Source organism: Mixophyes fleayi, chromosome 4 (assembly GCF_038048845.1).
Source record: "Mixophyes fleayi isolate aMixFle1 chromosome 4, aMixFle1.hap1, whole genome shotgun sequence".
NCBI lineage: Eukaryota > Metazoa > Chordata > Amphibia > Anura > Limnodynastidae > Mixophyes > Mixophyes fleayi.
The window spans coordinates 341,544-359,429 of record NC_134405.1 but is presented as its reverse complement, the minus strand read 5'-3'; the positions used below and the strand labels follow the sequence as shown (position 1 = coordinate 359,429).

General features: G+C 42.6%; 1 long non-coding RNA gene across 1 annotated transcript in view; it reads left to right on the top strand.

Annotated features, from left to right (window-relative positions):
- LOC142149659 (uncharacterized) overlaps nucleotides 1-13,390 on the top strand; it is a 34,565-nt gene extending 21,175 nt beyond the window's left edge. Inside the window, exon 3 of the long non-coding RNA XR_012690866.1 lies at nucleotides 13,308-13,390. This is a non-coding gene — a long non-coding RNA (uncharacterized LOC142149659). The remainder of the gene's footprint in view (nucleotides 1-13,307) is intronic.
- Nucleotides 13,391-17,886: the final 4,496 nt, after the last annotated feature.

Below are 17,886 nucleotides of genomic sequence, written 5' to 3'. Positions count from 1 at the left end.
TACCTACATCTAACGATAGCGTAGAGATATGGTGTACAAGTGTGTATACCTACATCTAACGATAGCGTAGAGATATGGTGTACAAGTGTGTATACCTACATCTAACGATAGTGTAGAGATACAGTGTACAAGTGTGTATACCTACATCTAACGATAGCGTAGAGATACAGTGTACAAGTGTGTATACCTTCATCTAACGATAGTGTAGAGATACGGTGTACAAGTGTGTATACCTACATCTAACGATAGCGTAGAGATACAGTGTACAAGTGTGTATACCTACATCTAACGATAGCGTAGAGATATGGTGTACAAGTGTGTATACCTACATCTAACGATAGCGTAGAGATATGGTGTACAAGTGTGTATACCTACATCTAACGATAGCGTAGAGATACGGTGTACAAGTGTGTATACCTACATCTAACGATGGCGTAGAGATACGGTGTACACATGTGTATACCTACATCTAATGATGGCATAGAGATACGGTGTACAAGTGTGTATACCTACATCTAACGATAGCGTAGAGATACGGTGTACAAGTGTGTATACCTACATCTAACGATAGCGTAGAGATATGGTGTAAAAGTGTGTATACCTACATCTAACGATAGCGTAGAGATACAGTGTACAAGTGTGTATACCTTCATCTAACGATAGTGTAGAGGTATGGTGTACAAGTGTGTATACCTACATCTAACGATAGCGTAGAGATATGGTGTAAAAGTGTGTATACCTACATCTAACGATAGCGTAGAGATACAGTGTACAAGTGTGTATACCTACATCTAACGATAGCGTAGAGATACGGTGTACAAGTGTGTATACCTACATCTAACGATAGCGTAGAGATACAGTGTACAAGTGTGTATACCTACATCTAACGATAGCGTAGAGATACAGTGTACAAGTGTGTATACCTTCATCTAACGATAGTGTAGAGATACAGTGTACAAGTGTGTATACCTTCATCTAACGATAGTGTAGAGATACGGTGTACAAGTGTGTATACCTACATCTAACGATAGCGTAGAGATATGGTGTACAAGTGTGTATACCTACATCTAACGATAGCGTAGAGATATGGTGTACAAGTGTGTATACCTACATCTAACGATAGTGTAGAGATACAGTGTACAAGTGTGTATACCTACATCTAACGATAGCGTAGAGATACAGTGTACAAGTGTGTATACCTTCATCTAACGATAGTGTAGAGATACGGTGTACAAGTGTGTATACCTACATCTAACGATAGCGTAGAGATACAGTGTACAAGTGTGTATACCTACATCTAACGATAGCGTAGAGATATGGTGTACAAGTGTGTATACCTACATCTAACGATAGCGTAGAGATATGGTGTACAAGTGTGTATACCTACATCTAACGATAGCGTAGAGATACGGTGTACAAGTGTGTATACCTACATCTAACGATGGCGTAGAGATACGGTGTACACATGTGTATACCTACATCTAATGATGGCATAGAGATACGGTGTACAAGTGTGTATACCTACATCTAACGATAGCGTAGAGATACGGTGTACAAGTGTGTATACCTACATCTAACGATAGCGTAGAGATATGGTGTAAAAGTGTGTATACCTACATCTAACGATAGCGTAGAGATACAGTGTACAAGTGTGTATACCTTCATCTAACGATAGTGTAGAGATATGGTGTACAAGTGTGTATACCTACATCTAACGATAGAGTAGAGATACGGTGTACAAGTGTGTATACCTACATCTAACGATAGTGTAGAGATACAGTGTACAAGTGTGTATACCTACATCTAACGATAGCGTAGAGATACAGTGTACAAGTGTGTATACCTACATCTAACAATAGCGTAGAGATACAGTGTACAAGTGTGTATACCTACATCTAACGATAGCGTAGAGATATGGTGTACAAGTGTGTATACCTACATCTAACGATAGCGTAGAGATACAGTGTAAAAGTGTGTATACCTACATCTAACGATAGCGTAGAGATACAGTGTACAAGTATGTATACCTACATCTAACGATAGCGTAGAGATACAGTGTACAAGTATGTATACCTACATCTAACAATAGCTTAGAGATACGGTGTACAAGTGTGTATACCTACATCTAATGATGGCATAGAGATACGGTGTACAAGTGTGTATACCTACATCTAACGATAGCGTAGAGATACGGTGTACAAGTGTGTATACCTACATCTAACGATAGCGTAGAGATATGGTGTAAAAGTGTGTATACCTACATCTAACGATAGCGTAGAGATACAGTGTACAAGTGTGTATACCTTCATCTAACGATAGTGTAGAGATATGGTGTACAAGTGTGTATACCTACATCTAACGATAGAGTAGAGATACGGTGTACAAGTGTGTATACCTACATCTAACGATAGCGTAGAGATATGGTGTACAAGTGTGTATACCTACATCTAACGATAGCGTAGAGATATGGTGTACAAGTGTGTATACCTACATCTAACGATAGTGTAGAGATACAGTGTACAAGTGTGTATACCTACATCTAACGATAGCGTAGAGATACAGTGTACAAGTGTGTATACCTTCATCTAACGATAGTGTAGAGATACGGTGTACAAGTGTGTATACCTACATCTAACGATAGTGTAGAGATATGGTGTACAAGTGTGTATACCTACATCTAACGATAGAGTAGAGATACGGTGTACAAGTGTGTATACCTACATCTAACGATAGTGTAGAGATACAGTGTACAAGTGTGTATACCTACATCTAACGATAGTGTAGAGATACAGTGTACAAGTGTGTATACCTACATCTAACGATAGCGTAGAGATACAGTGTACAAGTGTGTATACCTACATCTAACGATAGCGTAGAGATACAGTGTACAAGTGTGTATACCTACATCTAACGATAGTGTAGAGATACAGTGTACAAGTATGTATACCTACATCTAACAATAGCGTAGAGATACAGTGTACAAGTGTGTATACCTACATCTAACGATAGCGTAGAGATACAGTGTACAAGTGTGTATACCTACATCTAACGATAGTGTAGAGATACAGTGTACAAGTATGTATACCTACATCTAACAATAGCGTAGAGATATGGTGTACAAGTGTGTATACCTACATCTAACAATAGCGTAGAGATACGGTGTACAAGTGTGTATACCTACATCTAACGATAGTGTAGAGATACAGTGTACAAGTGTGTATACCTACATCTAACGATAGCGTAGAGATACAGTGTACAAGTGTGTATACCTACATCTAACGATAGCGTAGAGATACGGTGTACAAGTGTGTATACCTACATCTAACGATAGTGTAGAGATACAGTGTACAAGTGTGTATACCTACATCTAACGATAGCGTAGAGATACAGTGTACAAGTGTGTATACCTACATCTAACAATAGCGTAGAGATACAGTGTACAAGTGTGTATACCTACATCTAACGATAGCGTAGAGATACAGTGTACAAGTGTGTATACCTACATCTAACGATAGTGTAGAGATACAGTGTACAAGTGTGTATACCTACATCTAACGATAGCGTAGAGATACAGTGTACAAGTGTGTATACCTACATCTAACGATAGCGTAGAGATACAGTGTACAAGTGTGTATACCTACATCTAACGATAGTGTAGAGATACAGTGTACAAGTATGTATACCTACATCTAACAATAGCGTAGAGATATGGTGTACAAGTGTGTATACCTACATCTAACAATAGCGTAGAGATATGGTGTATCAATGTCAGCAATAAATTCATAAGTTGTGTTTTCCATATAAAACGTTATTAAATACAACCCTCTCCCACATCCATTGTTTACCCCCCAATAATCTAAGGCTGATCTTCTTTCCTGCAGTAGTCCAGTAAAATGACAAATAAGCAAATAGACTTGGCGTAAAATAGTCGCAATGCTAATGGGTGAAATACTGTCAGCTGGCGGGGTCCATACACAAACAGCCAATAAGGAACAGCTGTATAGTGCTGCTGGTGGGCATCATGGTATCTTTACAACAACCCTCCAGCACCCGCAAGAGATACCCCTCCAAGTGTCTATGGGAACATCTAATTGTGTTCAGTTCTCTTACTGTACCCATCTTACGCTTACACCAGTCACAGTGTAAATGAGTAACTATGTCTCTCGTCCTACAATGTATTCATTGCTGTACCCTCCATGGGAGCTGCTGACAGACGGTGACACTAATCCCAAATTATGTCAGCAGAGTAATCTCATAAACCTTCTGCACTGGCAATGGTGCGGAGATTAACCCTTGGAGTACTGATTACTGTTAGACTCTCAGCACTTATCAGAAAGACCCTTAAATCTCTTCGTGGAAAACACCAGCTAAGCTAAACAATGACTTCAGTGTATTCCCTAAGCATAGCATGAAACCCTTGTAAACCCCTCCCCCATGTATTCCTTGTCATATACTAGCTAAATACTAGTCATATAAAACTGCAAATATGTATTTGTGAATTAGCTCATCATCATCATCATTTATTTATATAGCGGCACTAATTCCGCAGCGCTGTACAGAGAACTCATTCACATCAGTCCCTGCCCCATTGGAGCTTACAGTCTTTATTCCCTAAAATAGACACAGACTCACATACACACACAGACAGAGAGGGAGACAGACAGAGAGGGAGAAACTAGGGTCAATTTTTGATAGCAGCCAATTAACTTACCAGTATGCTTTTTTTTTTTTGGCGTGTGGGAGGAAACCGGAGCACCCGGAGGAAACCCACGCAAACACAGGGAGAACATACATGATATAAGCTTGGTGTATTATTTTAGCCCTGTGTCCAGCCATGGGTTAAACCCTGAAAGGAGGGTATGCTAAATTAATATATGTCTTTGATGGGCAGCACAGTGGCTTAGTGGTTAGCACTTCTGCCTTACAGCACTGGGGTCAGTAGTTCAATTCCCGACCATGTGGAGTTTGTATGTTCTCCCCGTGTTTGCGTGGGTTTCCTCCGGGTGCTCCGGTTTCCTCCCACACTCCAAAAAACATACTGGTAGGTTAACTGGCTCCTGACCCTAGTCTGTGTGTGTGTTAGGGAATTTAGACTCTAAGCCCCAATGGGGCAGGGACTGATGTGAGTGAGTTCTCTTTACAGCGCTGTGGAATTAGTGGCGCTATACAAATAAATTGTGATGATGATGATGATGAAGATGGTTTCTAAACTCTTCTGTTAACTCCAGGAGGTATTCATAGATAAGAGAGCCTCAGATAGGTGGCTAAAGAGGTGCACAGTACCAGATTTATGGCATGGTCATAAGTGCTGAGGCCTTTAAAATAACCCTATAAGAAGATTTCATCAGTGATATGCACCAACCAGACCCCTCAAATTATTGGTTATTCCGTGGTCATATCATGGGGGGGATATTTTCTCAAATATCATACTTACTGAAGTCATGTTTGACTGTTGTGTGTAGTCATGAACTGCTGGGGTACCTGCAGCATGTTTAAAAATGTCCTGTAACTCTGGGGATGTGTTCACTGTTGGGGAATCAATGCCATATTGAGGAGTGTCCCTCATACTTGCCAACTTATGGCAAGTATGGTCCGGAAGCCTTCCAGGGAAGGTGGGCGTGCAGGGGGCGGGGCGCCAAAAATTGCATCATTTTGGCCCCGCCCCATGACGTAATGACGCAAAACACATCATTTTACAGCGGGGGCGGGGCCAAATGCCGCGATTCCAGGTGAATCGCTGCATTTTGGACCTAAATTTGCCCCTTCACTAGGAAGTGTGCAGATCCGGGAGATTGCCACACTCTCCCGGAGTCATGAGACTCACGCTAAATGCGGGAGTCTTCCGGACATTCTGGGAGAGTTGACAAGTATGGTGTCCCTTTATTTTGCTTCTCCCAGCAAACAGAAACTTCATTAATCTGTGGGTACATTTATCAAGCTGTGCATTTAAAAAAGTGGAGATGTTGCCTATAGCAACCAATCAGATTCTAGTTATCATTTATTTTGTACATTCACAAAATGACAGTTAGAATCTGATTTACCAGCGTGAAGTTAGGTCACAGCCTTAGACGCCGCTAATCACTTTCTTGTACATGAGCGGCTGACAAGCTTCAATCAGCCGGATGGTAGGTCCGGTAATAATAGTGAATAAAATATTACATACATGAAGCGCTTCCTTCCCTTGCACCTGACGATATTTCACAATAGTTGAATAATGTTCTATTGCAGACAATATCTATACATAAAACATAGCTCCACATAGCGTAATACAGTACTGATGATAATAAGAATATGGAGGATTTCTATGGGGAAGTGTGTGACTTCATATGGGGATACACCATCCAAACCAGTGTTGACACAGCCGTTCCACACCCCAAAGATTTTGCACTTACAAGATGTATAGCTGTTATGTGTCCCAAACAAGGTGTACAGGAGACTTCTGCTATATCGCAAATCCCACGGACCTTTCTTATGTGCAATGGCACGTTCTTGTGCGTTATATTTTATTGAAAACATGAAACCAATATAAATGCGGAACCGTACCGGAGATCAGAAGAAACAAGCATCGGGTATAAAAGTGGACAAGTCCCACTCACCACCCACGTATCGCTTGCTAATGCTTCCTCCACCAACCGGCTCCAATCAGAACAAAACCAACGTGTTTCAACTTCCTCTTGAAGTCATCATCATCATCATCATTTATTTATATAGCACCAACATATTCCGTAGCGCTTTACAATTGGAAACAAACATAATAAACTAATAAACAAACTGGGTAAAACAGACAAAGAGGTGAGAAGTCCCTGCTCGCAAGCTTACAATCTATGGGACAATAAGAGATTGACACATGAGGTTAAGTCTACATTTTGCATTTTGGACCAGCCAGACTGCAAAGGTAAAAGTGACTCATAAGCTAAATGATCCCGTCACACCACAATGCTGGTCAGGGGGTAGTTGTCTTGTGTGAAATTGTGTAACAGGCTAAAGGTAGCGAGGTTAAGAGGGTGGCTGCGGAATATTATAAGCTTGTCTGAAGAGGTAGGTTTTCAGAGAACGCTTGAAAGTTTGTAGACCAGAGGAGAGTCTTACTGTGGGAGGGAGAGAATTCCATAGAGTGGGTGCAGCCCGAAAAAAGTCCTGTAACCGGGAATGGGAGGATGTAATGAGTGTGGATGAGAGACGCAGATCTTGTGTAGAACGGAGTTGCCGAGTTGGGAAATATTTTGAGACAAGAGAGGAGATGTATGTTGGTGCAGCTTTGTTGATGGCCTTGTAGGTTAGTAAAAGTATTTTATATTGGATTCGGTACAAAACAGGCAGCCAGTGTAGAGACATACAGAGAGATTCAACAGAGGAATAACGATTTGCAAGGAAAATCAGTTTTGCCGCAGCGTGCAAAAAAGATTGTAGGGGTTTGAGTCTGTTTTTGGGAAGACCATTAAGGAGGGAATTGCAATAGTCAATGCGGGAGATGATAAGTGCATGAATTAAGGTTTTTGCAGTGTCTTGTGTGAGATATGTGCGTATTCTGGAATGAAGTCTTTATCAAGGAAAAATAGTTCAAGTCCTTCTGGTTTTTTTTATATCCCTCCACAAATTGGTGAACTCCCAAAACATATCCAAAACGAGGCTTGGTATTCCCCGCTACGCGGAAGTGTCTCCTCATCCAATACAAGGTCTGGTTTCTTAAAGTACCCTCGCCCCATTATAAATACTTGCTAATACAGAGATGTGTCTCTCTATCTAAAAAGTGACGGTTCTCCTTTTCCACAAATTCTTTATTAGATGGATGTACCTCAATATGAAATAAAACAGAAATACAGCTTCTGTTAATGCACAGTATCAATCACAATTCAGGATTTTGCCCCTAAATGTCAACATACAGAATTGTTGGCTAACATAACCCTACACATGTAAGGGCATTTATACCACATCTAATTCTCGTTTACAGACTTATCACACTTCCCATAATGTAACACAGTGATAAATGGTTATGTTTATGTCCCTTCAGTTCCATACATCATAAGTATTGCAGCTGGATCAAAAGTATAACATGCAATCACAAGAACCATTTAAGTTCGAAGTCGGCATTAAGGCCTCTGGGGATGAGTGTATGATGATTCTCCCACACACATATATCTGAACACTACAGAAATCCGTCAAACCTCAAACACATCACCTGTCTCCCCTCTCTTCCAAAGTCCTTTAAATGTGCCCTTTGGAATGCACGCTCTGTTTGTAACAAACTTACCTCCATTCATGACTTCATCTCAAACAACCTCAACCTTCTAGCAATAACAGAAACATGGCTCACGCATTCAGACACTGCCTCACCTGCAGCCCTTTCACATGGTGGTCTCCATTTCACCCACACCCCCAGACCAGGAGGCAGACAAGGAGGGGGGGTTGGACTACTTCTTTCCCCACAGTGCACATTCACAGTTCTACCAAGTGTCCCATCACTCACATTCACATCTTTTGAAGTACACGCTGTTCGGATTTTTAACCCATTCTCTATGCGTGTTGCTGTCATCTATCGCCCCCCTGGTCCACACCAACACTTTCACTTCTCTGCATGGCTGCCTCACTTCTTATCTACTGATATCCCCACCATCATCATCGGTTATTTCAACATCCCTATTTCTAATCCACGTTCCAATGCTGCTTCCAAACTACTCTCTCTAACCTCCTCACTTGACCTCTCCCAGTGGATTGAATCTGCTACTCATCAGGATGGCCACTCTCTTGATCTTGTTTTCTGTAGACTATGCTCAGTTTCTCATTTCCTTAACACTCCTTTCCCCCTCACGGATCATCACCTTATTAGCTACTCGCTCACCCCCAGTTCTTTACCCTCCCTGGTATCAAACTCTTCCAAGCCTCCTCGTACCCGCAGGAATATCAACTCTATTGATTTTCAACAGTTTTCCACCTCTCTCCAACACCTTCTTTCCCCAATTTCCACATTCTTCTCCCCTGATCGGGCAGTACCCCATTTTCATCAAACCCTAGCAACTGCCCTGGGTCAAGTGGCTCCAGCGACACTACATACTTCGCGTAGAATTCGTTGCCAACCGTGGCACACTACAGTAACACGAACTCTACAAAAACTTTCTCGTAAAGCAGAACGTCACTGGCGTAAATATTGTGCCTCTAATGATTTCATCACATATACTGGTATCTACCACTCCTATAGAAATGCTCTGGACACTGCTAAACAAGCATACTACCAATCTCTCATCTATGCTCAGGCTTCTAATCCCAAACGCCTCTTTAACACATTTAATTCTCTTCTGAATCCTCCTGCTTCAAATCCTCCAACTAACATCAGTGCACAAGATCTTGCTTCCTATTTCAAGGACAAAATTGATAAGATCAGGCTTGAAATGGTATCATCTCCCTTGACAAGCAATCGGCTCAATTCCTTTGTAGCACCCTCTGACACTCTCTTCATTTAATCCCACAAATGAAGAGGAAGTTTCTACTCTTTTCTCATCTTCCTACTCTACCTCCTGTCCTCTTGATCCCATTCCCCCACAAATTGGTATGTCCCTGTCTCCTGTGATCATTACCCCTCTAACTAAAATCTGTACTCTATCTCTTTCTACTGGTATTTTTCCATCACTATTCAAGCATGAAGTGATTACTCCCATTTTAAAAAAACAGAATTCTTGACCCTAACTCCCTCGTAAATTACCGCCCCATCTCCCATGCCCCTCCAAGCTTCTCGAGAGAATTGCCTACACTCACCTCACACACTTTCTTACAGCAAACAACCTATTGGATCCTCTTCAGTCAGGCTTTCGCTCTCAACACTCCACAGAGACTGCGCTGACCAAAGTTGTCAATGATTTGATCACAGCAAAAAATAATAACCATTACTCTCTTCTAATTCTCCTGGATCTCTCTGCTGCATTTGACACTGTTGACCACTCTCTCCTCATACAAACGCTACAATCCTTAGGTCTTGAAGGCACTGTCCTATCCTGGTTCTCATCCTACCTATCTAATCGCTCTTTCAGTGTTCATTTCTCTGGATCCACCTCTGCTCTGCTTCCTTTATCAGTTGGAGTACCACAAGGCTCAGTCCTAGGTCTTCTGCTATTCTCTATCTACACCACTTCTCTTGGAAAACTAATAAGCTCCTTTGGATTTCAGTATCTCTATGCGGATGATACACAAATTTATCTATCCTCTCCTGATCTTTCACCATCTGTGTTGTCTCGCGTTACTGACTGTCTTTCTGCCATTTCATCTTGGATGTCTTCTCACCAACTCAAACTCAATCTTTTAAAAACTGAATTAATAATATTCCCACCCAAAAACAGAAGCTTCCTGCCTGACATTTCTATTTCTGTTGATAACATGACCATAAATCCCACCAGCTCGTTGCCTAGGTGTAATCCTTGATTCACAACTGTCGTTTATTCCCCACATCAACTCTATATCTAAATCATGTTACATACACATAAAGAACATTTCCAGAATACGCACATATCTGACACAAGTCACCGCAAAAACATTAATTCATGCACTCATCATCTCCCGCATCGACTATTGAAATTACCTCCTTACTGGTCTTCCCAAAGTCAGACTTGAACCCCTACAACATATTTTGCACGCAGCGGCTAGACTGATTTTCCTTACAAACTGTTATTCCTCTGCTGAGCCACTCTGTCAGTGTCTACATTGGCTGCCTGTATTTCAACAAATCCAATATAAAATTCTTCTACTAACATACAAGGCCATCAACAAAATTGCACCGACATACATTTCCTCACTTGTCTCGAAATATCTCCCTACTCGACACCTCCGTTCTGCACAAGATCTACGTCTCTCCTCCACTCTCATCACATCCTCCCATTCTCGGTTACAGGATTTTTTCCGGGCTGCACCCACTTTGTGGAATTCCCTCCCACGCACAGTAAGATTTTCCTCTAGTCTTCAAACCTTCAAGCGTTCACTGAAAACCCACCTCTTCAGACAAGGTTATGATATTCCTCAACCATCATCTTAATTTCCCTAGATTACCCTATTACCACCCTCTACACAGCTAACGCAAGACAACAACCCTCTGACCAACATTGCAACACACACAGCCCACTCAGTACTTTTACCTTTGCAGTCTAGCTGGTCCATTGTGCAATATGATGTAGCACATGCCCTTGTGTTTCTAACTCCCATTGTCCTATAGATTGTAAGCTTTCGAGCAGGGTTCTCTTACCTCTCTGTCTGTCTGTATGTATTACCCAGTATTGTCTTATCAATGTTTGTTCCCAATTGTAAAGCGCTACGGAATTTGCTGGCGCTACATAAATAAATGTTGATGATGATAATGATGAGTGTATCTATATCATATATACATTTCATTTCCATCTTTGCTAACAAAGTTGTTAGATCTTTATTTTTCCAGTTCTCTTCTATTTTTTTCAAACCCCAAAAACCTTTCATATGTTCCCCTAGACATGAGTGTACAAGCTTAAAGTGATTTGAAAGTGAGTGGGTATCAAGACCTTTTTTAATATTGTAAAGATGCTCTGTCAATCTTACTTTCAGTGGCCTTGTCAGTTTCCCTACATACACTTTATTGCAAGTACATTCTATCGCATAAATCACGTTCTTAGTATGACACGTAACAAATAGCTCGATTTTATAGTCTTTCCCATTAAGTGTCAATTAAGTGTACTTGCTACACCCACTCTTACAAATTTTACAGGCTACACAAAGGCCACACCTGTGGAAACCTTGCGTTCTCACAGAATGCCTCACATTCTCTGGTAGATCACTCCTTACCAGCTTATCTTTCAGATTGGGCGCTTTTCTACCTATGAATTGGGGTCTCTCTGGAATCATATCTCCAATAACACTATCTTCCTTAAGGATCCTCCAATGTTTCATGAATACTTTCTCTACCTGAACAAAATTGCTATTATAGCTCGAAAAAAACGCCCACTCTTTCTTTGCCTTTCCCTCAGACGGAGTCTTAATTTTTTTATTTTTTTTTTGTCAATAGATCTTTTAATCTCACTCAATTGTCTTTCTGCCTTATCTAGCATATCACTATTGTACCCTTGACTGATAAATGCTGTTTTCATTTCTTTTACTTGTGTGTCTAGGACACTTTCTTCCGTGCAATTATGCTTAACCCTCTTCATCTGTCCAAGAGGCACGCTTTTCAGCCAATTTTTATGATGATTGCTATTGTCAGTATCTGTGGGTTTATGGAAAGTTCCCTACATAAACTGTAATGTCCAAAAAATCCACACTGCATTTACTCCATGCGAAAGTCAGCTCTATCCCATAGACATTTGAATTCAAATGGAGAAAAAAGGATTCTAAATCTTGTTCTGACCCTCTCCAAATAAAAAGATATCGTCTATGTAGCGGAACCACGACACCAGGCTCGCCCCGAAATCATGACCAAGCCAAACACTCTCATTCTCCAACTTGGCCATGAAAATGTTGGCATAACTCGCGGCGAACCTGGTGCCCATAGCACTCCCCACACACTGTAAATAGTAGCTCCCCTGAAACCAGAAGGACTTGAACTATTTTACCTTGATAAAAACTTCAAGAGGAAGTTGAAACGCGCTGGTTTTATTCTGATTGTAGTCGGTCGGTGGAGGAAGCATTAGCAAGCGAGACGTGGGTGATGAGCTGGACTTGTCCACTTTTATACCCGATGCTTGTTTCTTCTGATCTCCGGTACGGTTCCGCATTTATATTGGTTTCATGTTTTCAATAAAATATAAAGCACAAGAACGCTTTCTTTTTCTTCATATGGCACATATATCCCATGTGTGGAAGGGAGTTGCGTTGAAGAGGGATGGTTTATGATCCATTGAGCTTTACCCTGCCATTGCACATAAGAAAGGTCCGTGGGATTTGCGATGTAGCAGAAGTCTCCTGTACACCTTGTTTGGGGCGCATAACAGCTATACATCTTGTAAGTGCAAAATCTTTGGGGTGTGGAACGGCGGTGTCAACACTGGTTTGGATGGTGTATCCCCATATGAAGTCACACACTTCCCCATAGAAATCCTCCATATTTTTATTATCATCAGTACTGTATTACGCTATGTGGAGCTATGTTTTATGTATAGATATTGTCTGCAATAGAACATCATTCAACTATTGTGAAATATCGTCAGGTGCAAGGGAAGGAAGTGCTTCATGTATGTAATATTTTATTCACTATTTGAGATCATTTCTGGAATTTTAAGGTGGAGTTTCTTTTACATACGAGAGGCTGCACACCTTAGTGAAGCGCTAAACACTCAGAATTTGTTTTTTGTTTAACCATTTAGGTCCGGAAACAATGTCTGGAAAAGGAATAAAGAATGCCTGATAATGCAGTAATGTCAGTATATCTATATCTATAGATATATATATATATATATATATATATATATATATATATATAATATATGTATAAGAACAGGACCATTCAAATCTTGCTATTATCTCCTAATGAAGTTTTGAGACTAGTGACTATCTACAGTCCTGTTTTAGTAGCATGGGTATGGTGAACTTCTCAACTTTGGAAATCGCTGATATTAACTCAGATATAGCAATATGTACAGTTCCTGGTAACACCTAAGGACCTTAGATAAGCCTATATTTTTTAACTATTTTGTGAGTGCATAAACCATATGTTGTTTTTAATTAAAGCATTGTTTTATAAAAATACTACACTATATGGTTTTTATTTTTCCTGTTGGAGACATCAAGAAATATTAAGGTGCACAGTAACATCCAGGAACAATACAGATAAGCCTAAATATTATTCTGTTTGGTGCCTTTGAAGATACCTGATTGGCAGTGTGGGGACTATAACATTGATGCACCATATATATATATATATATATATATATATATATATATATATATATATATATATATTATAAGGGCACAGTCATGCCCTTATATTAAGGTTGTATCTAATGAATGACATTCCGCCATAATAAATCTGTGAGGGGGGGCATAGAGTTTGAGGGGCTACATTTTAAAAAGTATTAAAGCTATTAAACTGAAATTTGGCATGCAAATGAAGAACCATCCATAGGTGTCGCATGGCAAATTTCAGAAAAAAAGAATAAAAATAACAAATTAGGAATAATCTAAAGTTCAAAATTCACAGTTTTCCTTTTTTTGGGGGGAGAACGTAACTCAGTGTACAAAGCGTTTAAAGTCTTGGGGTTTGTTTTATAAGAATGCTATTAGGGCTGAGCAGTGCCTTTGATGGTTTAAAATGTTGAGAAAGTTATAGTTTTTTTACAATTTCGTAAAATATGCCCCATTTTAAAGATAAGGGATTTCATAACGTTGCGCATGTCAGTTAGAGGTTTGTGTTGGGTGTACTCAGACTGGCTTCACTTGAGAGCACAAACATGGCTGAGTCTCTGGCTAAGAGATTTTCATCTCTGAGCTGAAGAAATTGCTCACATTTTCTAGCCACAGGGGGGCTGGTTAGTGTTTTGGGGATATGGGAGGGGCACCCTGTAGTACTATTATCCCAGGCACTGCTCTCAATTGAGAGTTTAATCTCTCCCTGTGGTGCCAGAGATGGCTGTTAGTGAATCCATTGTAAACCTCCCGCCCCTCAGTGACATTAGTTAATTTATTCACTGCACACAGCTGGATGCCGGAAATTCAAAAGTGCTTTGTGGTACTTATACTAATCACACTCAGTGGTGATCACAGCAGGGAGTAGATGTGAGGTATCTGGCATATCCCTCTTTACAAGTGACATGTACTGGAGAGAAGCTGCAGATAATCTAAACACACCCACTTCTCATTGCCTGCTGTGGGCTGTGTTTTACTCATTGGTTCGTCAGCAGAATGTAGTGTTTTCACACACACTGCTTCTTCCCAGTGTTGTAATGTACTGCTGTGTGAGAACTCTGCTGCTGAAACCATGGAGGGTTAACTCACAGCTAATCTGACAGCCCGTTTCATCACTTCCTGTCTTGGAGGACTTTTCTGACAGAATCCCTGTAAAAGTCTGTCTGCTTTCACTGGGCACCATCATCAACAAGGACTCAAGACCACCACTGCCTGCCAGATCATTCATACATACTGCACCCCACCACTATCTGTCAGATCATTGATACATACATACTGCACCCCACCACTATCTGCCAGATCATTGATACATACATACTGCACCCCACCACTATCTGCCAGATCATTGATACATACATACTTCCTCCCACCATTCCCTTTCAGAACATATACTCTGCACCCCATCATTACTTGCCAGAACAGACATACATACTGCATCCTGCCAGAACATGCATACATACTGCACGCCGCCACATTATTATTAATCTAACCTTAATCTAACTAAACCTTTTATCTGCTCTGGTCCATTTCTGTCTCCCTTTGCTGCCCTCACCTCTGTGTTAATAACCCTTCCCTCTTCTATTATTCCCCATCCATCCCTGTCCCTCACCATGCCACCGCGCTCCTTTCCTATACCCATCCTCTCCCCCAGCCCCCTTCTCTCGCCCATCTTTCGCTGCCCCACCCCTCACCCTCCCCCTAACTCTATCAACCCTGACAATCTCATCCGCATCTCCCCTCTTCCCTCCCTCCCCTTCTCATGTGCCCTCTGGAACTCCAGGTCCATCCGTAACAAACTGGCCTCCATCCATGACCTCTTCATCTCCAACTCACTAAATCTTCTTGCCATCACTGAAACCTGGCTTACTTCTTCTGACACTGCCTCACCTGCCGCCCTCTCCTATGGGGGCCTCTCCTTCACCCACTCCACCAGACCGGAAGAGCGTCCAGGAGGTGGAGTGGGTCTCCTCCTTTCCCCCAACTGCACTTTTCGGGTCATTCCCACTTTACCTTCCCTCTCCTTCTCTTCCTTTGAAGTACACTCCATCCGGCTCTTCTCCCCCATCCACCTCCGTGTCTCAGTCATCTAACGTCCCCAGGCCCCTCCTCCCTTTTCCTTGACAACTTCGCTTCATGGCTCCCCACTACCTTTCCTCTGACCTTCCCTCCATCATACTTGGTGACTTTAATATTCCTATTGACAACTGTTCTGACCCCGCCACCATCAAACTTCTCGCCCTCTCCTCCTCCCTAGGCCTCATTCAGTGGACCTCTTCCCCCACCCACTGTCTTGGTCACTCCCTTGACCTTGTCTTCTCTCACCTCTGTGATCTCTCTGACTTCTCCAACTCTCCCTTCCCACTCTCTGACCACCATCTCCTCTCCTTCACTCTGTCCTCCTCCCCTGCTCCTGCCTCGCCCAAAGCCACCCACACCAAGCGCAACCTTGACGCTATTGACCATACCTCCTTGTCCTCCTCTCTTGAAACTCTCCTATCACCCCTTCCCTCCCTGGTCTGTCCTGACCAGGCGTCCTCCCTCTACAATCTCTCCCTCTCTACTGCCCTGGACGCTGTCGCCCCGGCCTCTACTGTCAGCAGACGCCGCATTATTCCCCAGCCCTGGCACTCGAAACTCACCCGCTTCCTCCAAAAGTGCTGAACGCCTCTGGAGGAAATCTCGTTCCCTGGCCAACTTTCTTTACTTTAAATTCATCCTCTCTTCTTTCTGCTCCGCCCTCTCCCTCGCCAAACAATCCTTCTTTAAGTCCCTCATTTCTTCTCAGTCCTCCAATCCCCGCCGCCTCTTTGCCACCTTCAACTCCCTACTCTCCCCCCCACCCCCTTCTGTCCCGTCTTCCCTGTCCGCTTCTGACTTTGCCACCTTTTTCTCTTCCAAAATTGAGGCCATCAGACTGAACATCTCCTCCTCCCCTTCTCCCGCCTCCCTCTTCGCTTCACCTCCGACCAACACCCAACTCTGGTGCTCCTTCGGCCCTACAACAGGTGAAGAAGTTCGCTCTCTCATTCTTTCCTCTCCACCCTCTACCTGCCCTCTCGATCCAATCCCCTCTCACCTCCTTCGCTCTCTTTCTCCCACTGCCTGCTCTTACCTCGCACACCTTTTCAACCTATCACTCTCCTCTGGTGTAGTACCCCTCTCATTTAAACATGCTCTCATCTCTCCTATCCTCAAGAAACCCAATCTCGACCCCACATCTCTTGCCAACTATCGCCCTATCTCTCTTCTCCCCTATGCCGCTAAATTACTTGAGCGAATTGTCTGCAGCAGGCCTAACCAGGCACCTCTCGGACAATTCCCTCCTTGACCCTCTCCAATCCGGCTACCGCCTCCTCCACTCTACCGAAACTGCCCTGGCCAAGGTAACTAATGATCTCCTGTCGGCCAAATCCAAGGGTCATTTCTCCCTACTCATCCTCCTTGACCTTTCCGCAGCCTTTGACACCGTGGATCACCCCCTCCTGCTGCAAACTCTTCTCTCTCTCTGCCTCTCTGGTTCTGTCCACGCCTGGTTCACCTCATACCTCGCTTACCGCTCCTTCTCTGTATCCATGTCTGGTTCTTCCTCCTGCCCCTACCCTCTCGCTGTAGGAGTCCCACAGGGCTCCGTTCTCGGCCCTCTACTCTTTTCGCTCTATACTTCCTCCCTTGGTGCTCTCATCTCCTCCTTTGGCCTTCAGTATCACCTCTATGCTGATGACATTCAACTTTACATCTCTTCACCTGATCTTTCCTTCACCCTCCTCGCTCAGGTATCTGACTGCCTCTCCGCCATCTCCTCCTGGATGTCGGAGCGCTTTCTCAAAATCAACATTTCCAAAACTGAACTCATTGTCTTTCCTCCTCCCAGCCTCCCATCCCAGCATGACCCCTCCATTGTCGTTAACAACACCACCATCTCCTCTGTCACCCAACTCCGCTGCTTGGGTGTCACCCTTGACTCCTCTCTCTCTTTTGCCCCCCACATTCATTCATTCTCTTGCCAAAGCCTGTCGCTTCCAACTACGCAACATCGCCCGC